Below are 22,577 nucleotides of genomic sequence, written 5' to 3'. Positions count from 1 at the left end.
ACAAACAATTGGATACATTGGACTTAGTTCGCTGCCTGATTTTTTAAAAATTGTCTCTTACTACTCCAAAGAAGAAAAAGCCGTAGGCTTTTTCCTGTTTGTAATCAGGCCTTACATAATCTGGGTTGTCAAACAGTTCGTGTTATATTATTCCCTATACTAACTTGCATAGGCAACTTCACTATAGTTAAGATTACAGTATTTATATTATACATCATTATAATTTACAGTAAAGAACGAACTTCAGCCCATAGTAAATAAAACAAGATTATAATTTATGACTCAAACAAGTAATTTGTTTTCTTTGGTCTAGTATGCTGTCAGCGGTGGGGTTCGAACCAAACCTCCGAAGTGAAGGCTGGCTAACACCAGCACCTTAAACCACTCGGCCACGCTACCTCACATAGCCAACCACATAACCAACCAACCACCAGCGCCAACCATGCTGCCTCATTGGAAAAACCAACCATTGCATACATTGGACTTAGTTAGCTAATTGAGTATTACATTAAAGAACGAACTTTATCCCATAATAATCAAACAGTCAATTAGCTAACTAAGTCCAATGTATGCAATGGTTGGTTTTTCCAATGATCGTCTTTTAATGTTTCGGTTACTATTTAGAGTTCCGGTTACTATTGAGACGAGTGGCTCTTACTATAAAGTTCGTTACCACGAGCTGTTTGATTACTATACAGTTCATTACCACGAACTGTTTAAGTTCTTCAAAAATCAAATATCTTTGAAAAGACTGCAGTATGAAAAACATAAAAAAATGCAGTTTTTTGTAAAAAGTGATATTTTTAAAAAAATTGGTCTTTTGATTAAAGAAGGGACTAGAACTTTTAATTTTCGTTTTGAATGAGCCCTCCTTTAACATTCTAGGACCACTGGGTCGATACAATCACCCCTGGTAAAAAGAAGAAACAAATATACACGCATCCGTGATCTTTCTTCTGACAAAAATACAAAATTCCACATTTTTGCAGATAAGAGCTTGAAACCTCTACAGTGAGGCTTTCTGATACCCTGAAACTGATGGTGTGATTTTCATTAACATTCTATGACCTTTAAGGGGTGTTTTCCCCTTTTTTTGAAAATTAGGCAAATTTTCTCAGGCTCATAGCCTTTGATGAGTATAACTAAACTTGATGAAACTTACATATTTTTAAATCAGCATAATAATCCCATTCTTTTGATGTATTTATTGGTATCAAAATTCCGTTTTTTAGAATTTCGATTACTATTGAGACGAGTTGCTTTTACTATACAGTTCATTACCACGAACTCTTTGAAATTTTCAAAGCGCGTATTTCAACTTTTGGTTAATATGGATTGTGTTTCGCCTCAGAAGCTGACCAATATAGTTCTATGTACTTTACATCCCCAACAAATAATTTAGATTTTTTGTACTAAATTTAGGAAGCCTGACTATGTGACTGCGCGAGGAATGTCCAGACACATCATCAAACCTATAATTACTTTCGTACTAATAGTTGCTGTAGCGCAGTGGCTAGTGAGCTCTCCTCCTGACAAGGAAGATAGAAGTTCGAGTCGCTCTACAGTAACAATTGAATCCTACAGGAACAATGTTTCTTTGGGAAGTTTTAAGTGAACAAGCGATTCTTGAGGAAGAATTGCCCTGGGACAGGTGGGATTATTTTATAGTAAAGAAAATAAGTTTCCTATACTAAAATTTAAGGGCCACTTAACTATAGTATAGGCTAGTACAGTTATATTTAAGGTCAATATATTAAAATTTTCCATTAAAGGGAATAAAAACACATTACATAAATTTGACTTAGCTACTTGATTGTTTGAGGCTAGTCTCTTACTATTTTAAAGAAGAAAAAGCCGTAGGCTTTATATCAATTAGAAAGAGTTCTACCTTTAAAATGAGTTACGTAGTGCGTTGAGTCGCTTGAAACTTATAAGTGAGAAAGAAAATTATTACCTGGAAATCCCTGTTGTTAAATAAATTTACCTAAAGGATCGACGTAGTTCATCATAAAATTTATATTAAAGAACGACATTATATACATGATGACGCAACACAAATCATCCAGGTTGCACCGGTAGCTAGCAGCCTAGTATGAGACGATCAAGTCCAATGTTAAGAAATATAAAAACCCATAACTCCAAAAAAATCCGGGTTGCAGCGGTAGCTAGCAACCTAGTAAGAGACGATCACGTCCAATGTTAAGAAATATAAAAACCCATAGTTCCTAACAGAGGAGTCAGATCAAAACAAAAAGTACACCATTAGAACCGCCTTGTCCGAAACCTCTATAAAGGAAACTTACCGCCCTTTGGCTTGAATAACAAAGAAAATATATTGGCTTGAAAATCAAGCAAATTGACTTTTACCACGTTATTCTCCACAAAAGGGATATTTTTTTCTCTTTTCTTTCTTTTCCAGAGATAGCTTGGCACTGGAACATCGTAGAGGGTTGTTCAATAGCTAATTTTAAAGGAAATTAATTGGGTTAAAAACCTTTTGTAACTAAAATAAATTATTTCTAAAAGAGAATAAATTTTTCCACCAAAAACTGTATTTTTGATGCAGTGACGTCATAATTACTATATAAGAAACTTCAAAACTGTAAATGGTCTCATTCATGAATACATAATGGTTAGATCAAAGCAAGCTACACGCAAGTTAAAAAATCAGTACTACAAAAAAAAAACAGAGATAGTAATCCAGGTTGCAGCGGTAGCTAGTTTACAGTAAAGAACGAACCTTAGCCTATAGTAGCAGAAATAAGAACATCTAGGTTGCAGCAGTAGCTAGCAACCTATTAATTACATAATCCACGTTGCAGTGGTAGCTATATTAGTTAGCTGCCTGATTCTCTGAGTTTCGTCTCTTACTATTCCAAAGAAGAAAAAGCCGTAGGCTTTTTCCTGTTTGTAATAATATACGGGTTGCAGCGGTAGCTAGCAACCTAGTAAGAGACGATCATTTACAGTAAAGAACGATCTCTCGCCCATAGTAACTAATATACGGTGGTTCCAGGGGTAGCTAAAAGCTATCCAGAATGTAGCAATATCCGGGTTTCAGTGGTTCCGGGTTGCAGCGGTAACCTATAGCTCCTAAAAACCCATAGCTCCTAAAAAAGGAGTCAGATCAAAACAAAAAGTACACCATTAGAACCGCCTTGTCCGAAACCCCTGTATAGGAAACTTTCTGTCCCTTGGCTTGAACAGCAATAGAAATATATTGGCTTGAAAATCAAGAAAATTGACTTTAACCACGTTATTCTCGTCAAAAGGGATATTTTTTTCTTTTTTTTTGTATCCAGAGATAGCTTGGCACTGGAACATCGTAGAGGGTTGTTCAATAGCTCATTTTAAAGGAAATTAATTGGGTTAAAAATCTATAGTAACTAAAATAAATTATTTCTAAAAGAGAATAAATTTTTCCAATAAAAACTGTATTTTTGATGCAGTGACGTCATAATTACTATATAAGATCATCATAGTTTTATATTAGTACATTAAAAGACGATCATTGGAATAAGAAACCATTGCATACATTGGACTTAGTTAGCTACTTGATCGTTTGAGGTTCGTCTCTTACTATTTAAAGAAGAAAAAGCCATAGGCTTTTTCCTGTTTGTATTTATAGTTAAAAAACGAACTCAAGCCCACAGAAACTGAACCCTGTGGTTCATTCATATTATCTTCATTATTTTAGCTAGAATGTAAATAAACAAGTTACTTTTTTAAATTTTACAGTGAAAAGATAGTGCTTTTTTACAATAATTATAATAAAGAACGACCTTTTGCCTATACTAAATTTTATACGCCACTTAATTATAGCATAGGTTAGTAATTCCACAGATAGCTTGGCAATGGAACATCGTAGAGAGTTGTTTAATGGCTCATTTTAAATTACAATAAAGAACGAACTCTTGCCTATACTAACTTGCATAGACAACTTAACTGTATTTATATTAAAGAACGAGCTATAGCCTATAATAATTGAACTACAAAGCACACCATTAGATTAATCAATCAATCAATCAATATTTATTACCCACCACTAACAAAAAGTAGTACAAGTGGAGTACATAATAATAAAAAAGAAAAACAAAAAACAAAAAAAAAAACTCAACAAACACTAGCAATTAAATTAAACTACGAAAAGAACTGTAAAAGAAGAATGGATCTAGTTAATTATAGATCGGAATTATGCTAAATCGGTATCAAGGCAGTAGAGATAAGATGGCTGAATCCGGGTTGCAGTGGTAGCTAGCAACCTAGTAAGAGACGATAACGTCCAATGTTAAGAAATATAAAAACCCATAGTTCCTAAAAAAGGAGTCAGATCAAAACAAAAAGTATTCCATTAGAACCGCCTTGTCCGAAACCCCTGTATAGGAAACTTTATGTCCCTTGGCTTGAACAGCAAGGGAAATATATTGGCTTGAAAATCAAGAAAATTGACTTTAACCACGTTATTCTCCCCAAACGGGATATTTTTTTCTCTTTTCTTTTTTTTTGTATCCAGAGATAGCTTGGCACTGGAACATCGTAGAGGGTTGTTCAATAGCTCGTTTTAAAGGAAATTAATTGGGTTAAAAACCTTTTGTAACTAAAATAAATTATTTCTAAAAGAGAATAAATTTTTCCACCAAAACCTGCATTTTCGATGTCTTTTCATACTGCAGTCTTTCAAACATAATCGTATACCAGCGGTAAGATTTGAACCCACGCCTCCGAAGAGACTGGTGGCTAACACCAGTGCCTTGGACCACTCGGCCAGGCTGCCTCTCATAAATAAATATATATGTGAATTTGGTTTGTTATAATAAAGATCGAACTCTTCCCTATACTAACTTGCATACGCAACTTCACTATAGTTAAGATTACAGTATTTATATTATACATCATTATAAATTATAAAAGGTTCAAATGTTTGAAGATTATAGAGTTAAAAATTTTCCCACACCAGGAATCGAACCCAAGCCTGTTAAGTGAAAGTTAGCTACCCTAGCCACTAGACCATATGGAACCATAAAGAAGTATGATTTAAGAGCCCTATGCATATTATTATTTCACCATACCAATTATAATAAGGCCATTATAATAAAGATCGAACTCTTCCCTATACTAACTTGCATATGCAACTTCACTATAGTTAAGATTACAGTATTTATATTATACATCATTATAAATTATAAAAGGTTCAAATGTTCGAAGATTATAGAGTTAAAAATTTTCCCACACCGGGAAAATTTAAAATTATAAAAGGTTCAAATGTTCGAAGATTATAGAAGATTAGTTCGAAGATTATTATATACCAATTATAATAAGGCCAAAACAAAATCGTCGACTTGCAACCTTACTTTTGACACATTAGTTAAATCTTCATCAGGCTTAAAAAATGTTTTGCTAGTTTTTATAATAAAGATCGAACTCTTCCCTATACTAACTTGCGTAGTTTATAGATAAGAATCATTATATATACCAATAGATATACAATGGATAAGTACAAAAAGAAAACTAGAGCACTAGTTCTAGAAGTACTCCTGTCATTTGAGAATAAATACATAAAGGATCGATCTGAAAATTAGTAAATAACAAACAACAGCATGTAATTGAATATCTTAGTTGCCTGATTTTCTATGGTTTTTTAATTTAAAACACGAGACAGAGTATAGTTGAAAACAAAGATGGTAAAAAATTCCTTCGACCTGGATTTGAACCAGCGACATACGTCCGTTTGCCGTCCGATGACTCTACCAACTGAGCTACCGAAGGCTTACACTATTATTTGACTAAATATTATATCATGTATATCCGGGCTGCAGCGGTAGCTAGCAACCCAGTAAGAGACGATCACGTCCAATGTTAAGATATATAAAAACCCATAACTCCTAAGAAAAAGATCAGATCAAAACAAAAAGTTATAATAAAGAACGACCTCTTGCCAATACTAAATTTTATATGCCACGTAATTATAGTATAGTTACATTAAATCCGGGTTGCAGCGGTAGCTAGCAACCTCCGGGTTGCAGCGGTAGCTAGCAACCTAGTAAGAGACGATCACGTCCAATGTTAAGAAATATAAAAACCCATAGTTCCTAACAAAGGAGTCAGATCAAAACAAAAAGTACACCATTAGAACCGCCTTGTCCAAAATCCCTGTACAGGAAACTTTCTGTCCCTTGGCTTGAACAGCAAGGGAAATATATTGGCTTGAAAATCAAGAAAATTGACTTTAACCACGTTATTCTCCCCAAACGGGAATATTTTTTTCTCTTTTCTTTTTTTGTATCCAGAGATAGCTTGGCACTGGAACATCGTAGAGAGTTGTTCAATAGCTCATTTTATCCGGGTTGCAGCGGTAGCTAGCAACCTAGTAAGAGACGATCACCTCCAATGTTAAGAAATATAAAACCCCCCAACTCCTAAAAAAAGAGTCAGATCAAAACAAAAAGTACACCATTAGAACCACCTTGTCCGAATCCTTTATAAAGAAAACTTACCGCCCTTTGGCTTGAATAACAAAGAAAATATATTGGCTTGAAAATCAAGAAAATAGACTTTTACCACGTTATTCTCCACAAACGGGATATTTTTTTCTTTTTTCTTTTTCTTTTCCACAGATAGCTTGGCACTGGAACATCGTAGAGGGTTGTTCAATAGCTCATTTTAAAGGAAATTAATTGGGTTAAAGATCTATAGTAACTAAAATAAATTATTTCTAAAAGAGAATAAATTTTTCCACCAAAAACTGCATTTTTGATGTCTTTTCACACTGCAGTCTTTCAAACATAATCGTATACCAGCGGTAAGATTTGAACCCACGCCTCCGAAGAGACTGGTGGCTAATTACATTAAAATCTGGGTTGCAGCGGTAGCTACCAACCTAGTAAGAGACGATCACCTCCAATGTTAAGAAATATAAAACCCCCCAACTCCTAAAAAAAGAGTCAGATCAAAACAAAAAGTACACCATTAAAACCACCTTGTCCGAATCCTCTATAAAGGAAACTTACCGCCCTTTGGCTTGAATAACAAAGAAAATATATTGACTTGAAAATCAAGAAAATAGACTAAAAATTATAAAATTAGTCTGGTTTTCCTCTTGCTTCAATTGACTCGTTACGGCATTTCACATTAAAATTTTTTACATAAAGGATCGATACTGTAAATTGGAATGTTCTAATTACAATAAAGAATCCGGGTTGCAGCGGTAGCTAGCAACCTAGTAAGAGACGATCACGTCCAATGTTAAGAAATAAAAAAAAAACTGCATTTTTGATGTCTTTTCACACTGCAGTCTTTCAAACATAATCGTATACCAGCGGTAAGATTTGAACCCACGCCTCCGAAGAGACTGGTGGCTAACACCAGTGTCTTGGACCACTCGGCCAGGCTGCCTCTCATAAATAAATATATATGTGAATTTGGGTTGCAGCAGTAGCTAGCAACCTAGTAAGAGACGATCAGTCCTATGCTAAGAAATATAACAAAAGTCCTAAAAATAGAGTAAGATCAAAACAAAAGTACATCATTAGAACTACCTTGTCTGAAACCCTACTAGATAAATAATGAATGTCGTAGCTTTATATTAGAGCTATGAAGTGAATAGAAAAACACGAAATTATATTGTTGTTTCTGATGACGTCATGAAATAATATCATTGCGCCTTGACGTCAATAAAATCATTACGCCGTGACGTCATAATTACTACTTAAGAACGACACAGATGTAAATTCTTGATTAGAATAATGGTTAGATCGAAGCTAGCTATACGCAATTTGAAAAAACGGTACTACACAAACAACAGAGATAGTATCTTGAAAAGAGAAAAGCAAAGGTATTCAACCGACCAGGCGCATCGAGAAGTAAAAATTGAGAGAGCAAAACAAAGGTATTCAACCGACCAGGCGTATCGAGAAGTAATAATTTATAGAGAAAACCAAAGGTATTCAACCGACCAGGCGCATCGAGAAGTAAAAATTGAGAGAGCAAAACAAAGGTATTCAACCGACCAGGCGTATCGAGAAGTAATAATTGAGAGAGCAAAACAAAACAGCAAGATGTGTTATCACAATGATGAAGATTATAGACATGCAAAAATTGAGACAGCCAAACAAAAGATCAAGGAGCGTTACTGGGGTGACAAAATCTATAATGAAAAAATTAAATTCTCTGCGAGGTTGTACCGAAGAACGCATAAGGACAAAGGGAAAAATTACATTCAGAAATACAAGAAGATGGCAAAAATGCAGGCTGATCTTTGTAAATTGAGAAACATTTTACGCATGTTTTATCGGGATCACAAAAAGTATTCAAAATTACAGATTAAAGTTCTCTTTGAAAGAGCGGATGCTGTTGAAAAGTCGGCTAGAAATTCCTTGGCAAAGCTTCATAGTAATATCCAAAAGAAATGTTGTCAGTTTAACGAAAATCTTCCAAGGTATGGATTGGCAACTGTGGAACAGTTTATAGATGCAATGAAAAATGTTCGACAACACAGTGAATATACGGAGGCGTTCTTCTTAGAAAACTCGTATATTAATTTTGGAAGGAGCAATTGTAGTTTATGTAGCAGTAATAAAAATATATATACAAGCATACCTATCAACAGCGAAGGAATCCGGGTTGCAGCGGTAGCTAGCAACCTAGTAAGAGACGATCACGTCCAATGTTAAGAAATATAAAAACCCATAACTCGTAAAAAAAGAGTCAGATCAAAACAAAAAGTACACCATTAGTATCGCCTTGTCCAAAATTCCTATAAGGGAAACTTACCGCCCTTTGGCTTGAATAACAAAGAATATATATTGGGTTGAAAATCCAGAAAATTGACTTTTACCACGTTATTCTACACAAAGGGGATATTTTTTTCTTTCTTCTTCTTTTCCACAGATAGCTTGGCACTGGAACATCGTAGAGAGTTGTTCAATGGCTCATTTTAAAGGAAATTAATTGGGTTAAAAAACTTTTGTACTTAAAACAATGTATTTTTAAAATAGAATTAGCTTTTTACGAAAAATCACATATTTCATATTAAAGATTGATCAATGACGTCATAATCGTATACCAGTGGTAGGATTTGAACCCACATTTCCGAAGAGACTAGTGACTAACACCAGCGCCTTGGACCACTCGGCCAAGAAAAATATCCCACAAACGGGATATTTTTTCTTTCTTTCTTCTTCTTCTTCTTCTTTTCCACAGATAGCTTGGCACTGGGACATTGTAGAGAGTTGTTCAATGGCTCATTTTAAAGGAAATCTCTAGATCTAGTGCTATTTTTACTTAATATTCTTTTAAATTAATTATTTTTTACAGAAAACTTAATTTTTTATTATAATAAAGAACGAACTCTATTATTATAATAAAGAACGAATATTTTACCGATTATCTACTAATAACCATATATGACGTAATAAGTGAAATGATGTAATATCTAAAACCTATTTTTTACTAATGACCATATATGACTTAATGAGTGACGTGACGTAAAAATTGAAAAAAATAATTTTTTTTTATTTTCGTTTTTAGTTCAGAATCGCTAAAGTTATAAACTGCAAAAATATTTATGGTGTCTGAACAATAGTTTTAATCTTTTAATTTATACTAGAAAAATACCTAAAAATTTAAAATTTAGTTTAATTTTTTGTTAGGTTCTTGATACTTGATACGTGTCATAAACATTTAACTAACGGTTACATAATGGTTTCAATCAAGCAAGCTACACGCAAGTTAAAAAAACAGTACTACCAAAAAAACAGAAATAGCATCTTGAAAAGAGAAAAGCAAAGGTATTCAACCGACCAGGCGTTCCGAGATGCGAAAATTGATAGTGACAAACAGCGTTATTATAAAGATGTAGTTTATAGACAAGCGAAAATTGATAGTGACAAACAGCGTTATTATAATGATGAAGTTTATAGACATGCAACAATTGAGAAAGCCAAACAAAAGAGCAAGGAACTGTATGATAACGATATAGATTACCGAAACAAACATAAGAAAAAAGTTGCTACCAGAATAATGGGTAGATACTGGGGTGACAAAAGCTATAATGAAAAAATTAAATTCTCTGCGAGGTTGTACCGAAGAACACATAAGGACAAAGGGAAAAATTACATTCAGAAATACAAGAAGATAGCAAAATCCGGATTGCAGCGGTAGCTAGCAATCTAGTAAGAGACGATCACCTCCAATGTTAAGAAATATAAAACCCCCCAACTCCTAAAAAAAGAGTCAGATCAAAACAAAAAGTACACCATTAGAACCGCCTTGTCCGAATCCTCTATAAAGGAAACTTACCGCCCTTTGGCTTGAATAACAAACAAAATATATTGGCTTGAAAATCAAGAAAATTGACTTTTACCACGTTATTCTCCCCGAACGGGATATTTTTTTCTTTCTTTCTTTTCCACGGATAGCTTGGCACTGGAACATCGTAGAGAGTTGTTCAATGGCTTATTTTAAAGGAAATCTCTAGATCTAACGCTATTTGTACTTAATTTTTTTTTAATTAATTTTTTTTACGAAAAACTTAATTTTTTATATACAATATTAATCAATGACGTCATAGTCTTTGGATGTAGTTAGTACATAAAGTCTGGATCATCGAATTAAAGCTGAAACTAAGTAAAGAACAATTATGCCTCCATATATTCACAGTGATCTATAAAATTTCCCATTACATCTATAAACTGTTCCACAGTTGCCGGTTCATACCTTGGAAGCTTTTCACTAAACATGCAACATTTCTTTTGGATATTACTATGAAGTTTTGCGAAAGCATCTCTAGCTGACTTTTCAACAAAATCCATTCTTTCAGAGATAATTTTAATCTTTAATTTTGAATATTTTTCGTAATCCCGGTAAAAAATTCGTAAAATTTTTCTAAATTTACTAAGATCAGCCAGCATTGTTGCCATGTTTTTGGACTTCTGAATATAATTTTTAATTTTTACAATAAGAAACGAACTGTAACCCCTCGTAACTGAAGTATTAAATCAAACAGCTCGTGGTTATAATAAAGAGCTGTGTAATGGCTCATTTTAAAGGAAACCGCTGTATATAGAAACCGCTTGTAATTAACTAAAATAATTGTTATTATAAAATAAATTTTTACGATATGGTAAAGAACTAAATCTGGGCCATAGTAACTAATTTAATTTTGAAAAGAAAGAATTCCGGCAGAAACCTAAATGGTAGTATAAGTAAGCTACCTGTCATAAAATCTGTCCAACGGGATTTGAACTCAAATCGCAGGATTCAATGTCTTAAGTCCTAACCACTACACCAAGAAACGTTTACAGAAAAAATAATTTTAAAATTATATGATATTATAACTTAAAGACCGAACTCTAACCATCATTATTGCCAATCAGTTCGTGTTATCCGGTTTGCAGAGGTAGAAAGCAACCTATTAAGAGACGATCATATCCAATGTTAAGAAAAATAAAAACCAATAACTCCTAAAAAAAAGTCAGATCAAAACAAAAAGTAACTGCCTTGTCCAAAACCCCTATATAGAAAACTTTCTGTCATTTGACTTTAACAGAAAGGGAAACATATTGGCCTGAAAATCAAGAAAGTGACAGCTACTACAGCATTCTGCCCAAACCGCATCTTTTTTTTCTTTTCCTATAATAAAGAACGACCTCTTGCCTATACTAAATTTTATAGGCCACTTAACTGTAGTAGAGGTTAGTAAAGTTTACATTAAGGACTGATATAGTTCTTAATGGTAAAGAACAAATTCTAGGCCATACTAACTAATTTAATGTTGAAAAGTATCCGGTTTGCACCGGTAGCTAGCAACCTAGTAAGAGACGATCACATCCAATGTTAAGAAATATAAAACCCCTCAACTCTTAAAAAAAGAATCAGATCAAAACAAAAAGTACACCATTAGAACCGCCTTGTCCGAATCCTCTATCAAGGAAACTTACCGCCCTTTGGCTTGAATAACAAAGAAAATATATTGGCTTGAAAATCAAGAAAATAGACTTTTACCACGTTATTCTCCACAAACGGGATATTTTTTTCTTTTTTCTTTTTCTTTTCCACAGATAGCTTGGCACTGGAGCATCGTAGAGCGTTGTTCAATAGCTCATTTTAAAGGAAATTAATTGTGTTAAAAATCTATAGTAACTAAAATAAATTATTTCTAAAAGAGAATAAATTTTTCCATCAAAAACTTCATTTTTGATGTCTTTTCACCCTGCAGTCTTTCAAACATAATCGTATACCAGCGGTAAGATTTGAACCCACGCCTCCGAAGAGACTGGTGGCTAACACCAGTGTCTTGGACCACTCGGCCAGGCTGCCTCTTATAATTTGGGTTGCAGCAGTAGCTAGCAACCTAGTAAGAGACGTTACATTAAAAGACGATCATTGGAATAACAAAAAATTGCATACATTGGAATTAGTTAGCTACTTGATTGTTTGAGGTTCGTCTCTTACTATTTCAAAGAAGAAAAAGCCTTAGGCTTTTTCCTGTTTGTAATCAGTTTATTATCCGGGTTGCAGCGGTAGCTAGAAACTTACATAAAGGATCTATAATAAAGAACCACCTTTTGCCTATACTAAATTTTATACGCCACTTAATTATAGTATAGGTTAGTAATTCCACAGATAGCTTGGCAATGGAACATCGTAGAGAGTTGTTTAATGGCTCATTTTAAAGAAAATTAATGGGGTTAATTATAATAAAGAACGACCTCTTGCCTATACTAAATTTTATACGCCACTTCATTATAGTATAGGTTAGTAGTTCAACAGACAGCCTAGCACTGGAACATCATAGAGAGTTGTTCAATGGCTCATTTTAAAGAAAATTAATGGGGTTAAAATATTTTGTAGTTAAAACAAATTATTTTTATTACATTAAGTAAACGAACTGCAGCCCATTGTATATGATTATATTAAAGAACGAACTGTTGCCCATGGTAAATGATAACTTTTCTAGTGAATGCAGTGAAGTATATTAAAAGACGATCATTAGAATACCAAACCATTGCATATATTGGACTTAGTTAGCTGCCTATTTTTTTCAGGTTCGTCTCGTACTATTCCAAATAAGAGAAATCCGTAGGATTTTTCCTGTTTGTAATCAGGGTTTTTATCAAACAGTTCATGGTAAAGAACTGTATAGTAAGAGTGTATAATAAAGAACGACCTTTTGCCTATACTAAATTTTATACGCCACTTAATTATAACATAAGTTAGTAATTCCACAGATAGCTTGGCAAGACCAACACGTCCAATGTTAAGAAATATAAAAACCCATAACTCCTGCAAAAAAGGGAGATAAAAAAAAGTACACCATTAGAACCGCCTTGTCCGAAACCCCTGTATAGTAAACTTTCTGTTATTTGGCTTGAACAGCAACGGAAATATATTGGTACAGTAAAGAACAACCTCTTGCCTATACTAAATTTTATAGGCCACTTAAGTATAGTAGAGGCTAGTACAGTTATATTTAATGTCAATATATTAAAAATTTTTATTAAAAGACGATCATTGGAATAAAAACCAATTACATACATTGGATTTAGTTAGCTACTTGATTATTTGAGGCTAGTATAATAAAGAACGACCTTTTGCCTATACTAAATTTTATATGCCACTTAATTATAGTATAGGTTAGTAATTCCACAGATAGCTTGGCAAGACAATCACGTCCAATGTTAAGAAATATAAAACCCCATAACTCCTAAAAAAAAGTTAGATCAAAACAAAAAGTACACCATTAGAACCGCCTTGTCCGAAACCCCTGTATAGTAAACTTTCTGTTATTTGGCTTGAACAGCAAGGGAGATATATTGGTACAGTAAAGATTGACCTCTTGCCTATACTAAATTTTATAGGCCACTTAAGTATAGTATAGGCTAGTACAGTTATATTTAAGGTCAATATATTAAAATTTTCCATTAAAAGACGATCATTGGAATAAAAACCAATTATATACATTGGATTTAGTTAGCTACTTGATTATTTGAGGATAGTTTTATAATAAAGAACGAACTCTTGACTATACTAACTTGTATAGGCCACTTAACTATAGTATAGTATTGTACAGTTATATTTAAAGTCAATATTATAATAAAGAAAGACCTCTTGTCTATATTAAATTTTATAAGCCACTTAACTATAGTATAGGTTATCCGGATTGCAGCGGTAGCTAGCAACCTAGTAAGATACGATCACGTTCAATGTTAAGAAATATAAAAACCCATAACTCCTACAAAAAAGTCAGATCAAAACAAAAAGTACACCAATAGAACCGCCTTGTCCGAAACCCATATATAGAAAACTTTCTGTTCCTTGGCTGGAACAGCAAGGGAAATATATAGGCTTGAAAATCAAAAAAGTGGCAGCTACTAAAACATTCTGCCTAAATTACATATTTTTTTTTCTTTTCCACAGATAGCTTGGCACTGGAACATCGTAGAGGGTTGTTCAATGGCTCATTTTAAAGGAAATTAATTGGGTTAAAAATCTTTTGTAACTGAAATAAATCATTTCTAAAAGAGAATAAATTTTCCACTAAAAACTGCATTTCTGATGTCTTTTCATACTGCAGTATTTTCAAAGATATTTGATTTTTGTACATAAATTATAATACCAGCGGTAATATTTGAATCCACGCCTCTGAAAAGACTGGTGGCTAACACCAGCACCTTGGACCGCTTGGTCACGCTGCCTCTCATAACTATATATGTGAATCCGGTTTGCAGCAGTATCCGGGTTGCAGCGGTAGCTAGCAACCTAGTAAGAGACGATCACGTCCAATCTTAATAAACATAAAAACCCATAACTCAAAAAAATACGAGTCAGATAAAAACAAAAAGTACACCATTAGAACCGCCTTGTCCGAAACCCCTGTATAGGAAATTTTCTGTCCCTTGGCTTGAACAACAAGGGAAATATATTGGCCTGTAAATCAAGAAAAGAGGTGGCTACTACAACATTCTGCCTAAACTGCATAGTTTTTTTCTTTCTTTTCCATAGATAGCTTGGCACTGGAACATCGTAGAGAATTTTTCAATGGCTCATTTTAAAGGAAATTAATTGGGTTAAAAATCTTTTGTAACTAAAATAAATTATTTCTAAAAGAGAATAAATTTTCTAACTAAAAACTGCTTTTATGATGTCTTTTCATACTACAGTCTGCTCAAAGATATTTGATTTTTGTAAATAAATCATAATCGTATACCAGCGGTAAGATTTGAACCCACGCCTCCGAAGAGACTGGTGGCCAACACCAGCGCCCTGGACCACTCGGCCACTATGCCTCTCATAACTATATATCCGGGTTGCAGCGGTAGCTAGCAACCTAGTAAGAGACGATCACGTCCAATGTTAAGAAATATAAAAACCCCTAACTCCTAAAAAAGAGTCAGATCAAAACAAAAAGTACACCATTAGAACCACCTTGTCCGAAACTCCTATAAAGGAAACTTACCGCCCTTTGGCTTGAATAACAAAGAAAATATATTGGCTTGAAAATCAAGAAAATTTACTTCAACCACGTTATTCTCCACAAACGGGGTATTTTTTTTTCTTTCGTTCTTCTCTTCCACAGATAGCTTGGCACTGGAACATCGTAGAGAGTTGTTCAATGGCTCATTTTAAAGGAAATCTCTATATATAGTGCCATTTGTACTTAATTTATTTTTTAATTAATTATTTTTTATGATAAACTTAATTTTTTATATACAATATTGATCAATGAAGTCATAGTCGTTTGATGTAGTTAGTATTACATAAAGGCTCGATCATCGAGTTTAAGCTGAAACTAAATAAAGGACAATTATGCCTCCATATATTCACAGTGATGTATAAGATTTCCCATTACATCTGTAAACTGTTCCACAGTTGCCGGTCCATAACTTGGAAGCTTTTAACTAAGCATTTCTATTTCTTTTGGATATTACTATGAAGTTTTGCGAAAGCATCTCTAGCTGACTCTTCAACAAAATCTATTCTTTCAGAGATAATTATAATCTTTAATTTTGAATATTTTTCGTAATCTCGGTAAAACATTCGTAAAATTTTTCTCAATTTACAAAGATCAGCCTGTGCGTTCTTTGCAGCTTGTGTAAACTGCAAAAATATCCATGGTATCCGAGCAATAGTTTGAATATTTCAATACAAGCTAGAAAAATACCTTAAAATGTTAAAATTAGTTTTATTTTTTGTTAGGTTCTAACTAGCCGATGTGGGATTGACTATGTATTTTCAGACCAAAAAATTCCATTTTTTATATATTTTATTTTTCAGTTTAGAATTGCTAAATTTATTATGTAAACTGCAAAAATATTTATGATATCTGAGCAATAATTTTAATCTTTTCGTTCAAAATAAAAAAATACCTGAAAATTTTAAAATCAGTTTTATTTTTTGTTAGGTTATGGATACTCGATACGAGTTATAAGAAGTGTTAATTAGATGAAAATATTCTTTCTTGTTTTGTAATAAGATGCCTTCTAATCGACTTATATATAATTTAAAAAGACAGTACTATACAAAAAACGGACACAATATCATGAAAAGAGAAAAGCAAAGGTATTCAACTGACAAGGTGTATCGAGATGCGAAAATTGATAGTGACAAACAGCGTTATTATAATGATGTAGTTTATAGACATGCGAAAATTGAGACAGCCAAACAAAAGAGTAAGGAACGGTATGATAATGATGAAGATTACAGAGAAGCAACAATTGAGACAGCCAAACAAAAGAGCAAGGAACGGTATGATATCGATAAAGATTACCGAAACAAACATAAGAAAAAAGTTGCTACCAGAATAATGGGTAGATACTTGGGTGACAAAAGCTATAATGAAAAAATTAAATTCTCAACGAGGTTGTACCGAAGAACGCATAAGGACAAAGGGAAAAATTACATTCAGAAATACAAGAAGATGGCAAAAATGCAGGCTGATCTTCGTAAATTGAGAAATATTTTACACATGTTTAACCAGGATCACAAAAAGCATTGAAGATTACAGATTAAAATTCTCTTTGAAAGAGCGGATGCTGTTGAAAAGTCGGCTAGAAATGCTCTAGCAAAACTTCGTAGTAATATCCAAAATAAATGTTATCAGCTTAATGAAAATTATAGTAAAGAACGAACTATAGCCTATAGCAATTGAACTACAAAGCCTACCATTAGACTAATATGAAGGATGAGTTTAGTTAATTATAGTCTTGCTAAAGATCGATCAATGATGTCATAATCGTGGGTTGTAGCCAGGTCGTCTCTTACTATTTAAATTAAGAAAAAGCCTTGGACTTTTTCCTGTTTGTAATCAAATTACATAAATGATCGATATGGTTCACCATAGATGGTTTCAGTCAAGAGAATATCATGTAGTAGCTATTACCCGGGTTGCAACAGTAGCTAGCAACCTAGTAAGAAACGATCACGTACAATGTTGTTACATAAAGGATCAATGTGGTTCACCGTAGATGGTTTCAAACAAGAGAATTTTATTTAGTAGCTAATAATTAAAGTTCTGTTTAGACTTTAAATTAATTAAAGTTTTGTTTATACTTTAATTTGTTTAGACTTTAAAATTGACAATTGTATAAAATTGCCCATGGCAGGAACTCAGCATGTGACCTTCGAAGCATAATTACTACTCACTATCCACTGCACCAAGCAGACTTTCAAGGACATAGTTTTAAAATACTTTATTTTTATCTAGGTTTTATGATAATTTAAGTCATAGCGCGGCCAATCAATTATTTAGCAGAGATGAAAAGTAGTCGTTCAAACTTGAAAGGTTGAACACTACGTTTTCAAGAAGTTACATACAGCATTTTTTCACTCATTTTTTCACATTATCTTATATCTTATTTGGCACCTTTTTGATAAAAATTATATTAAAAGACGATCATTGAGAGTTGTTCATTGAGAAATTTATAGGGTTAAAAACCTTTTGTAAATAAAACAAATTATTTTTAAGACATTATCAATTTTGTCAAAAAACTGCATTTTTGATGTCTTTTCACACTGATGTCTTTTCAAGATATTTGATTTTTGAAGCAATCAAACAGTTCGTGGTATCCGGGTTGCAGCGGTAGCTAGCAACCTAGTTAGAGACGATCATGTCCAATGTTAAGAAATATAAAAACCCATAACTCCTAAAAAAGAGTCAGATCTAAACAAAAACTACACCATTAGAACCGCCTTGTTTGAAACCCTGAATAAGAAACTTTCTGTTCCTTGGCGTGAACAGCAAGGGAAATATATTGGCTTGAAAATCAAGAAAAGTGGCAGCTATGTAAAAACTTAATGTAAAAACTTTTAGTTTTTCAATTAAAATATATGAAAGTAAAAATTTGTCAAATATAATATTATTAACATAAGTTTGATTCTACTGACTGATAATGACATCAGTACATTTTTATACTTCAGTTACTAGGAGCTACAGTTCCCTCTTTAATGCAAATTTTATAATGTTAAAAATAACACTTCTTACTACAGTGTTATATACTGTAATAAATTTTCCTAAATTTTAATTGAAGAACTATAATTTTTATGCATTCGACAGTATAAGCATAAATAGCAAAATAGTTTCGGAAAAAGTTGTATAGCATATGACTTTCTAAAAAATGTAGCTAGCTGTTAGTATTTTAGCAGTAGCTTGGAACATTAAAGAGGCTTTCGCACATTGTTATTGACATAATACACTAAATATGTATCATACTAATTTAAATATGGATAAGGACGATCAATTTATTTCCTCAGAAGGATATGAAAGAAATGGGAGTGTACCTGACACAGGTAATAGCACAGATACAAGCATCACAACAGATGGTCAAGATACTCAACAGATCCATTCGAGGAAACTCCATGAATGCCAAGTTTGTGAAAAGTATCATTCAAAATCGATCATTTCCACAGAGTGGGTTGAACTCAAATCCTTCGGAATTTAAAGAAAAGTCCTTGCTCCACAGTGTTAATGACAACTTAGAGTATAAATATGCCATTAAGTTTATGATATCTAAGACGTAATAAAAATGTGTGAAAAATTATCCCATACGATTGAGGAACAGTAACTTTTTCGCCTCCTCTATCATTTCCTCCCTGCATTTTCAGAGCTAAATTACGTTAAAGGACGATCATTGGAATAAAAAATCATTATACACATTCGATTTAGTTATCTACTTGATTGTTAGAATCCGGATGCAGCAGTAGCTAGCAACCTAGTAAGAGACGATCACGTCCAATGTTAAGAAATATAAAAACCCCTAACTCCTAAAAAAAGAGTCAGATCAAAACAAAAAGTACATACACCATTAGAACCGCCTTGTCCGAACCTCTATATAGAAATCTTACCGTCCTTTGGCTTGAATAACAAAGAAAATATATTGGCTTGAAAATCAAGAAAATTTACTTTAACCACATTATTCTCCACAAACGGCATATTTTTTTCTTTTTTCTTCTTTCTTTTCCACAGATAGCTTGGCACTAGAACATCGTAGAGAGTTGTTCAATGTCTCATTTTTAAGAGAATTAATTGGGTTAAAAACTGTTGTAACTAAAATAAATTATTTCTAAAAGAGAATAAAGTTTTTCGCTGAAAACTGCATTTTGATGTCTTTTCATACTGCAGTCTTTTCAAAGATATTTGATTTTTGTACATAAATCATATTCGTATACCAGTGGTAAGATTTAAACCCACGCCTTCGAAGAAACTGGTGGCTAATCCGGGTTGCAGCGGTAGCTAGCAACCTAGTAAGAGACGATCACGTCCAATGTTAAGAAATATAAAAACCCCTAGCTCCTAAAAAAGGAGTCAGATCAAAACAAAAAGTACACCATTAGAACCGCCTTGTCCGAAACCCCTGTATAGTAAAATTTCTGTCCCTTGACTTGAGGGAAATATATTGGCTTGAAAATCAAGAAAAGTGGCAGCTACTACAACATTCTGCCTAAACGGGATATTTTTTTCTCTTTTCTTTGTTTCCAGAGATAGCTTGGCACTGGAACATCGTAGATAGTTGTTCAATAGCTCATTTTAAAGGAAATTAATTGGGTTAAAAATCTATAGTAACTAAAATAAATTATTTCTAAAAGAGAATAAATTTTTTCACCAAAAACTGCATTTTCAATGTCTTTTCACACTGCAGTCTTTCAAACATAATCGTATACCAGCGGTAAGATTTGAACCCACGCCTCCGAAGAGACTGGTGGCTAACACCAGTTCATTGGACCACTCGGCCAGGCTGCCTCTCATAAATAAATATACATGTGAATTTGGGTTGCAGCAGTAGCTAGCAACCTAGTAAGAGACGATCAGTCCAATGCTAAGAAATATAACAAAACTCCTAAAAATAGAGTCAGATCAAAACAAAAGTATATCATTAGAACTACCTTATCTGAAACCCTACTAGATAAATAATTATAATAAAGAACGACCTATTACCTATACTAAATTTTATACGCCACTTAATTATAGAATAGGTTAGTAATTCAACAGATAGCATGGCACTGCAACATTGTAGAGAGTTACAGTAAAGAACGATCTCTCTCCCATACTAACTGATATATGGTGGTTCCAGGTGTAGTCCGGGTTGCAGCGGTAGCTAGCAACCTAGTAAGAGACGATCACGTCCAATGTTAAGAAATATAAAAACCCATAGTTCCTAAAAAAGGAGTCAGATCAAAACAAAAAGTACACCATTAGAACCGCCTTGTCAGAAACCCCTGTAAAGGAAACTTTCTGTCCCTTGGCTTGAACAGCAAGGGAAATATATTGGCTTGAAAATCAAGAAAAGTGGCAGCTATTACAATATTCTGCCTAAACAGGATATTTTTTTCTTTTTTCTCTTTTCTTTGTTTCCAGAGATAGCTTGGCACTGGAACATCGTAGAGAGTTGTTCAATAGCTCATTTTAAAGGAAATTAATTGGGTTAAAAATCTATAGTAACTAAAATAAATTATTTCTAAAAGAGACTAAATTTTTCCACCAAAATCTGCATTTTCGATGTCTTTTCACACTGCAGTCTTTCAAACATAATCGTATACCAGCGGTAAGATTTGAACCCACGCCTCCGAAGAGACTGGTGGCTAACACCAGTGCCTTGAACCACTCGGCCAGGCTGCCTCTTATAATTTGGGTTGTAGCAGTAGCTAGCAACCTAGCAAGAGACGATCAGTCCCATGCTAAGAAATATAAAAACCAAAAACTCCTAAAAATAGAGTCATTACAATAAAGAACGAACTCTAATTACATTTTGTAATCATGAAATATAAAATATAGTAATGTAAAATATTACTAAATAACCATATATGACGTAATGAGCGACGTGACGTAAAAATTGAAAAAATCAATTTTTATTTTATTTTCGTTTTCAGTTCAGATTCGCTAAAGTTATATACTGCAAAAATGTTTATGGTATCTGAGCAATAGTTTTAATCTTTTAATTTAGACTAGAAAAATACCTAAAAATTTTTAAATTAGTTTAATTTTTTGTTAGGTTCTTGGTACTTGATACGTGACTTAAACATTCAACTAATGTTAAATAATGGCTAAATCAAAGCAAGCTACACACAAGTAAAAAAAAACAGTACTACACAAAAAGCAGAGATAGCATCTTGAAAAGGGAAAAGCAAAGGTATTCAACCGACAAAGCGTATCGAGAAGTAAAATTTGAGAGAGCCAAACAATACAGCAAGGAGCGTTATCACAATGATGAAGATTATAGACATGCGAAAATTGATAGTGACAAACAGCGTTATTCTAATGATTTAGTTTATAGACATGCAAATATTGAGACAGCCAAACAAAAGATCAAGGAGCGTTATCACAATGATGAAGATTACCGAATCAAATATAAGAGAAAAGAAAAGCAAAGATATTCAACCGACCAGGTGTATCAAGAAGTAAAAATATAGAGAGCCAAACAAAACATCAAGGAGCGTTACAGCGTTACTAGGGTGACAAAAGCTATAATGAAAAAATTAAATTCTCTGCGAGGTTGTACCGAAGAACGCATAAGAACAAAGGGAAAAATTACATTCAGAAATACAAGATGATGGCAAAAATGCAGGCTGATCTTCTTAAATTGAGAAACATTTTATGTATGTTTAACCAGAATCACGAAAAGTATTCAAAATTATAGATTAAAATGCTCTTTGAAAGAGCGGATGCTGTTGAAAAATCGGCTAGAAATGCTCTGGCAAAACTTCATAGTAATATCCAAAATAAGTGTTGTAAGTTTAATGAAAAGCTTCCAAAGTATGGATTGGCAACTGCGGAACAGTTTATAGATGCAATGGAAAATATTCGACAGCACAGTGAATATACGGAGGCGTACTTCTCAGAAAATTCGTATATTAATATTGGAATTATATTAAAAGAAAATTTTAAAATCAGTTTTTTTGCTCGATTTTCTCAACGGAAGTCTTATTTCACCTATCACTTCAAATTTATAATTATCTCCTGAAATCAAGTTTTTTTGGCTCAACTTCTAAAGTGCATATCTTTTGTGTTATATTTCTGTAGAAAAGTAATTCAATTTTTTGATTTCTTTTAGTTTTAAGTTCAGAATCGCTAAGGCTATTATGTAAAC

Source organism: Artemia sp. Qi Xiang Cuo, chromosome 10 (genome assembly GCF_049724085.1).
Source record: "Artemia sp. Qi Xiang Cuo chromosome 10, ASM4972408v1, whole genome shotgun sequence".
NCBI lineage: Eukaryota > Metazoa > Arthropoda > Branchiopoda > Anostraca > Artemiidae > Artemia > Artemia sp. Qi Xiang Cuo.
This window is presented reverse-complemented; position numbering follows the sequence as displayed.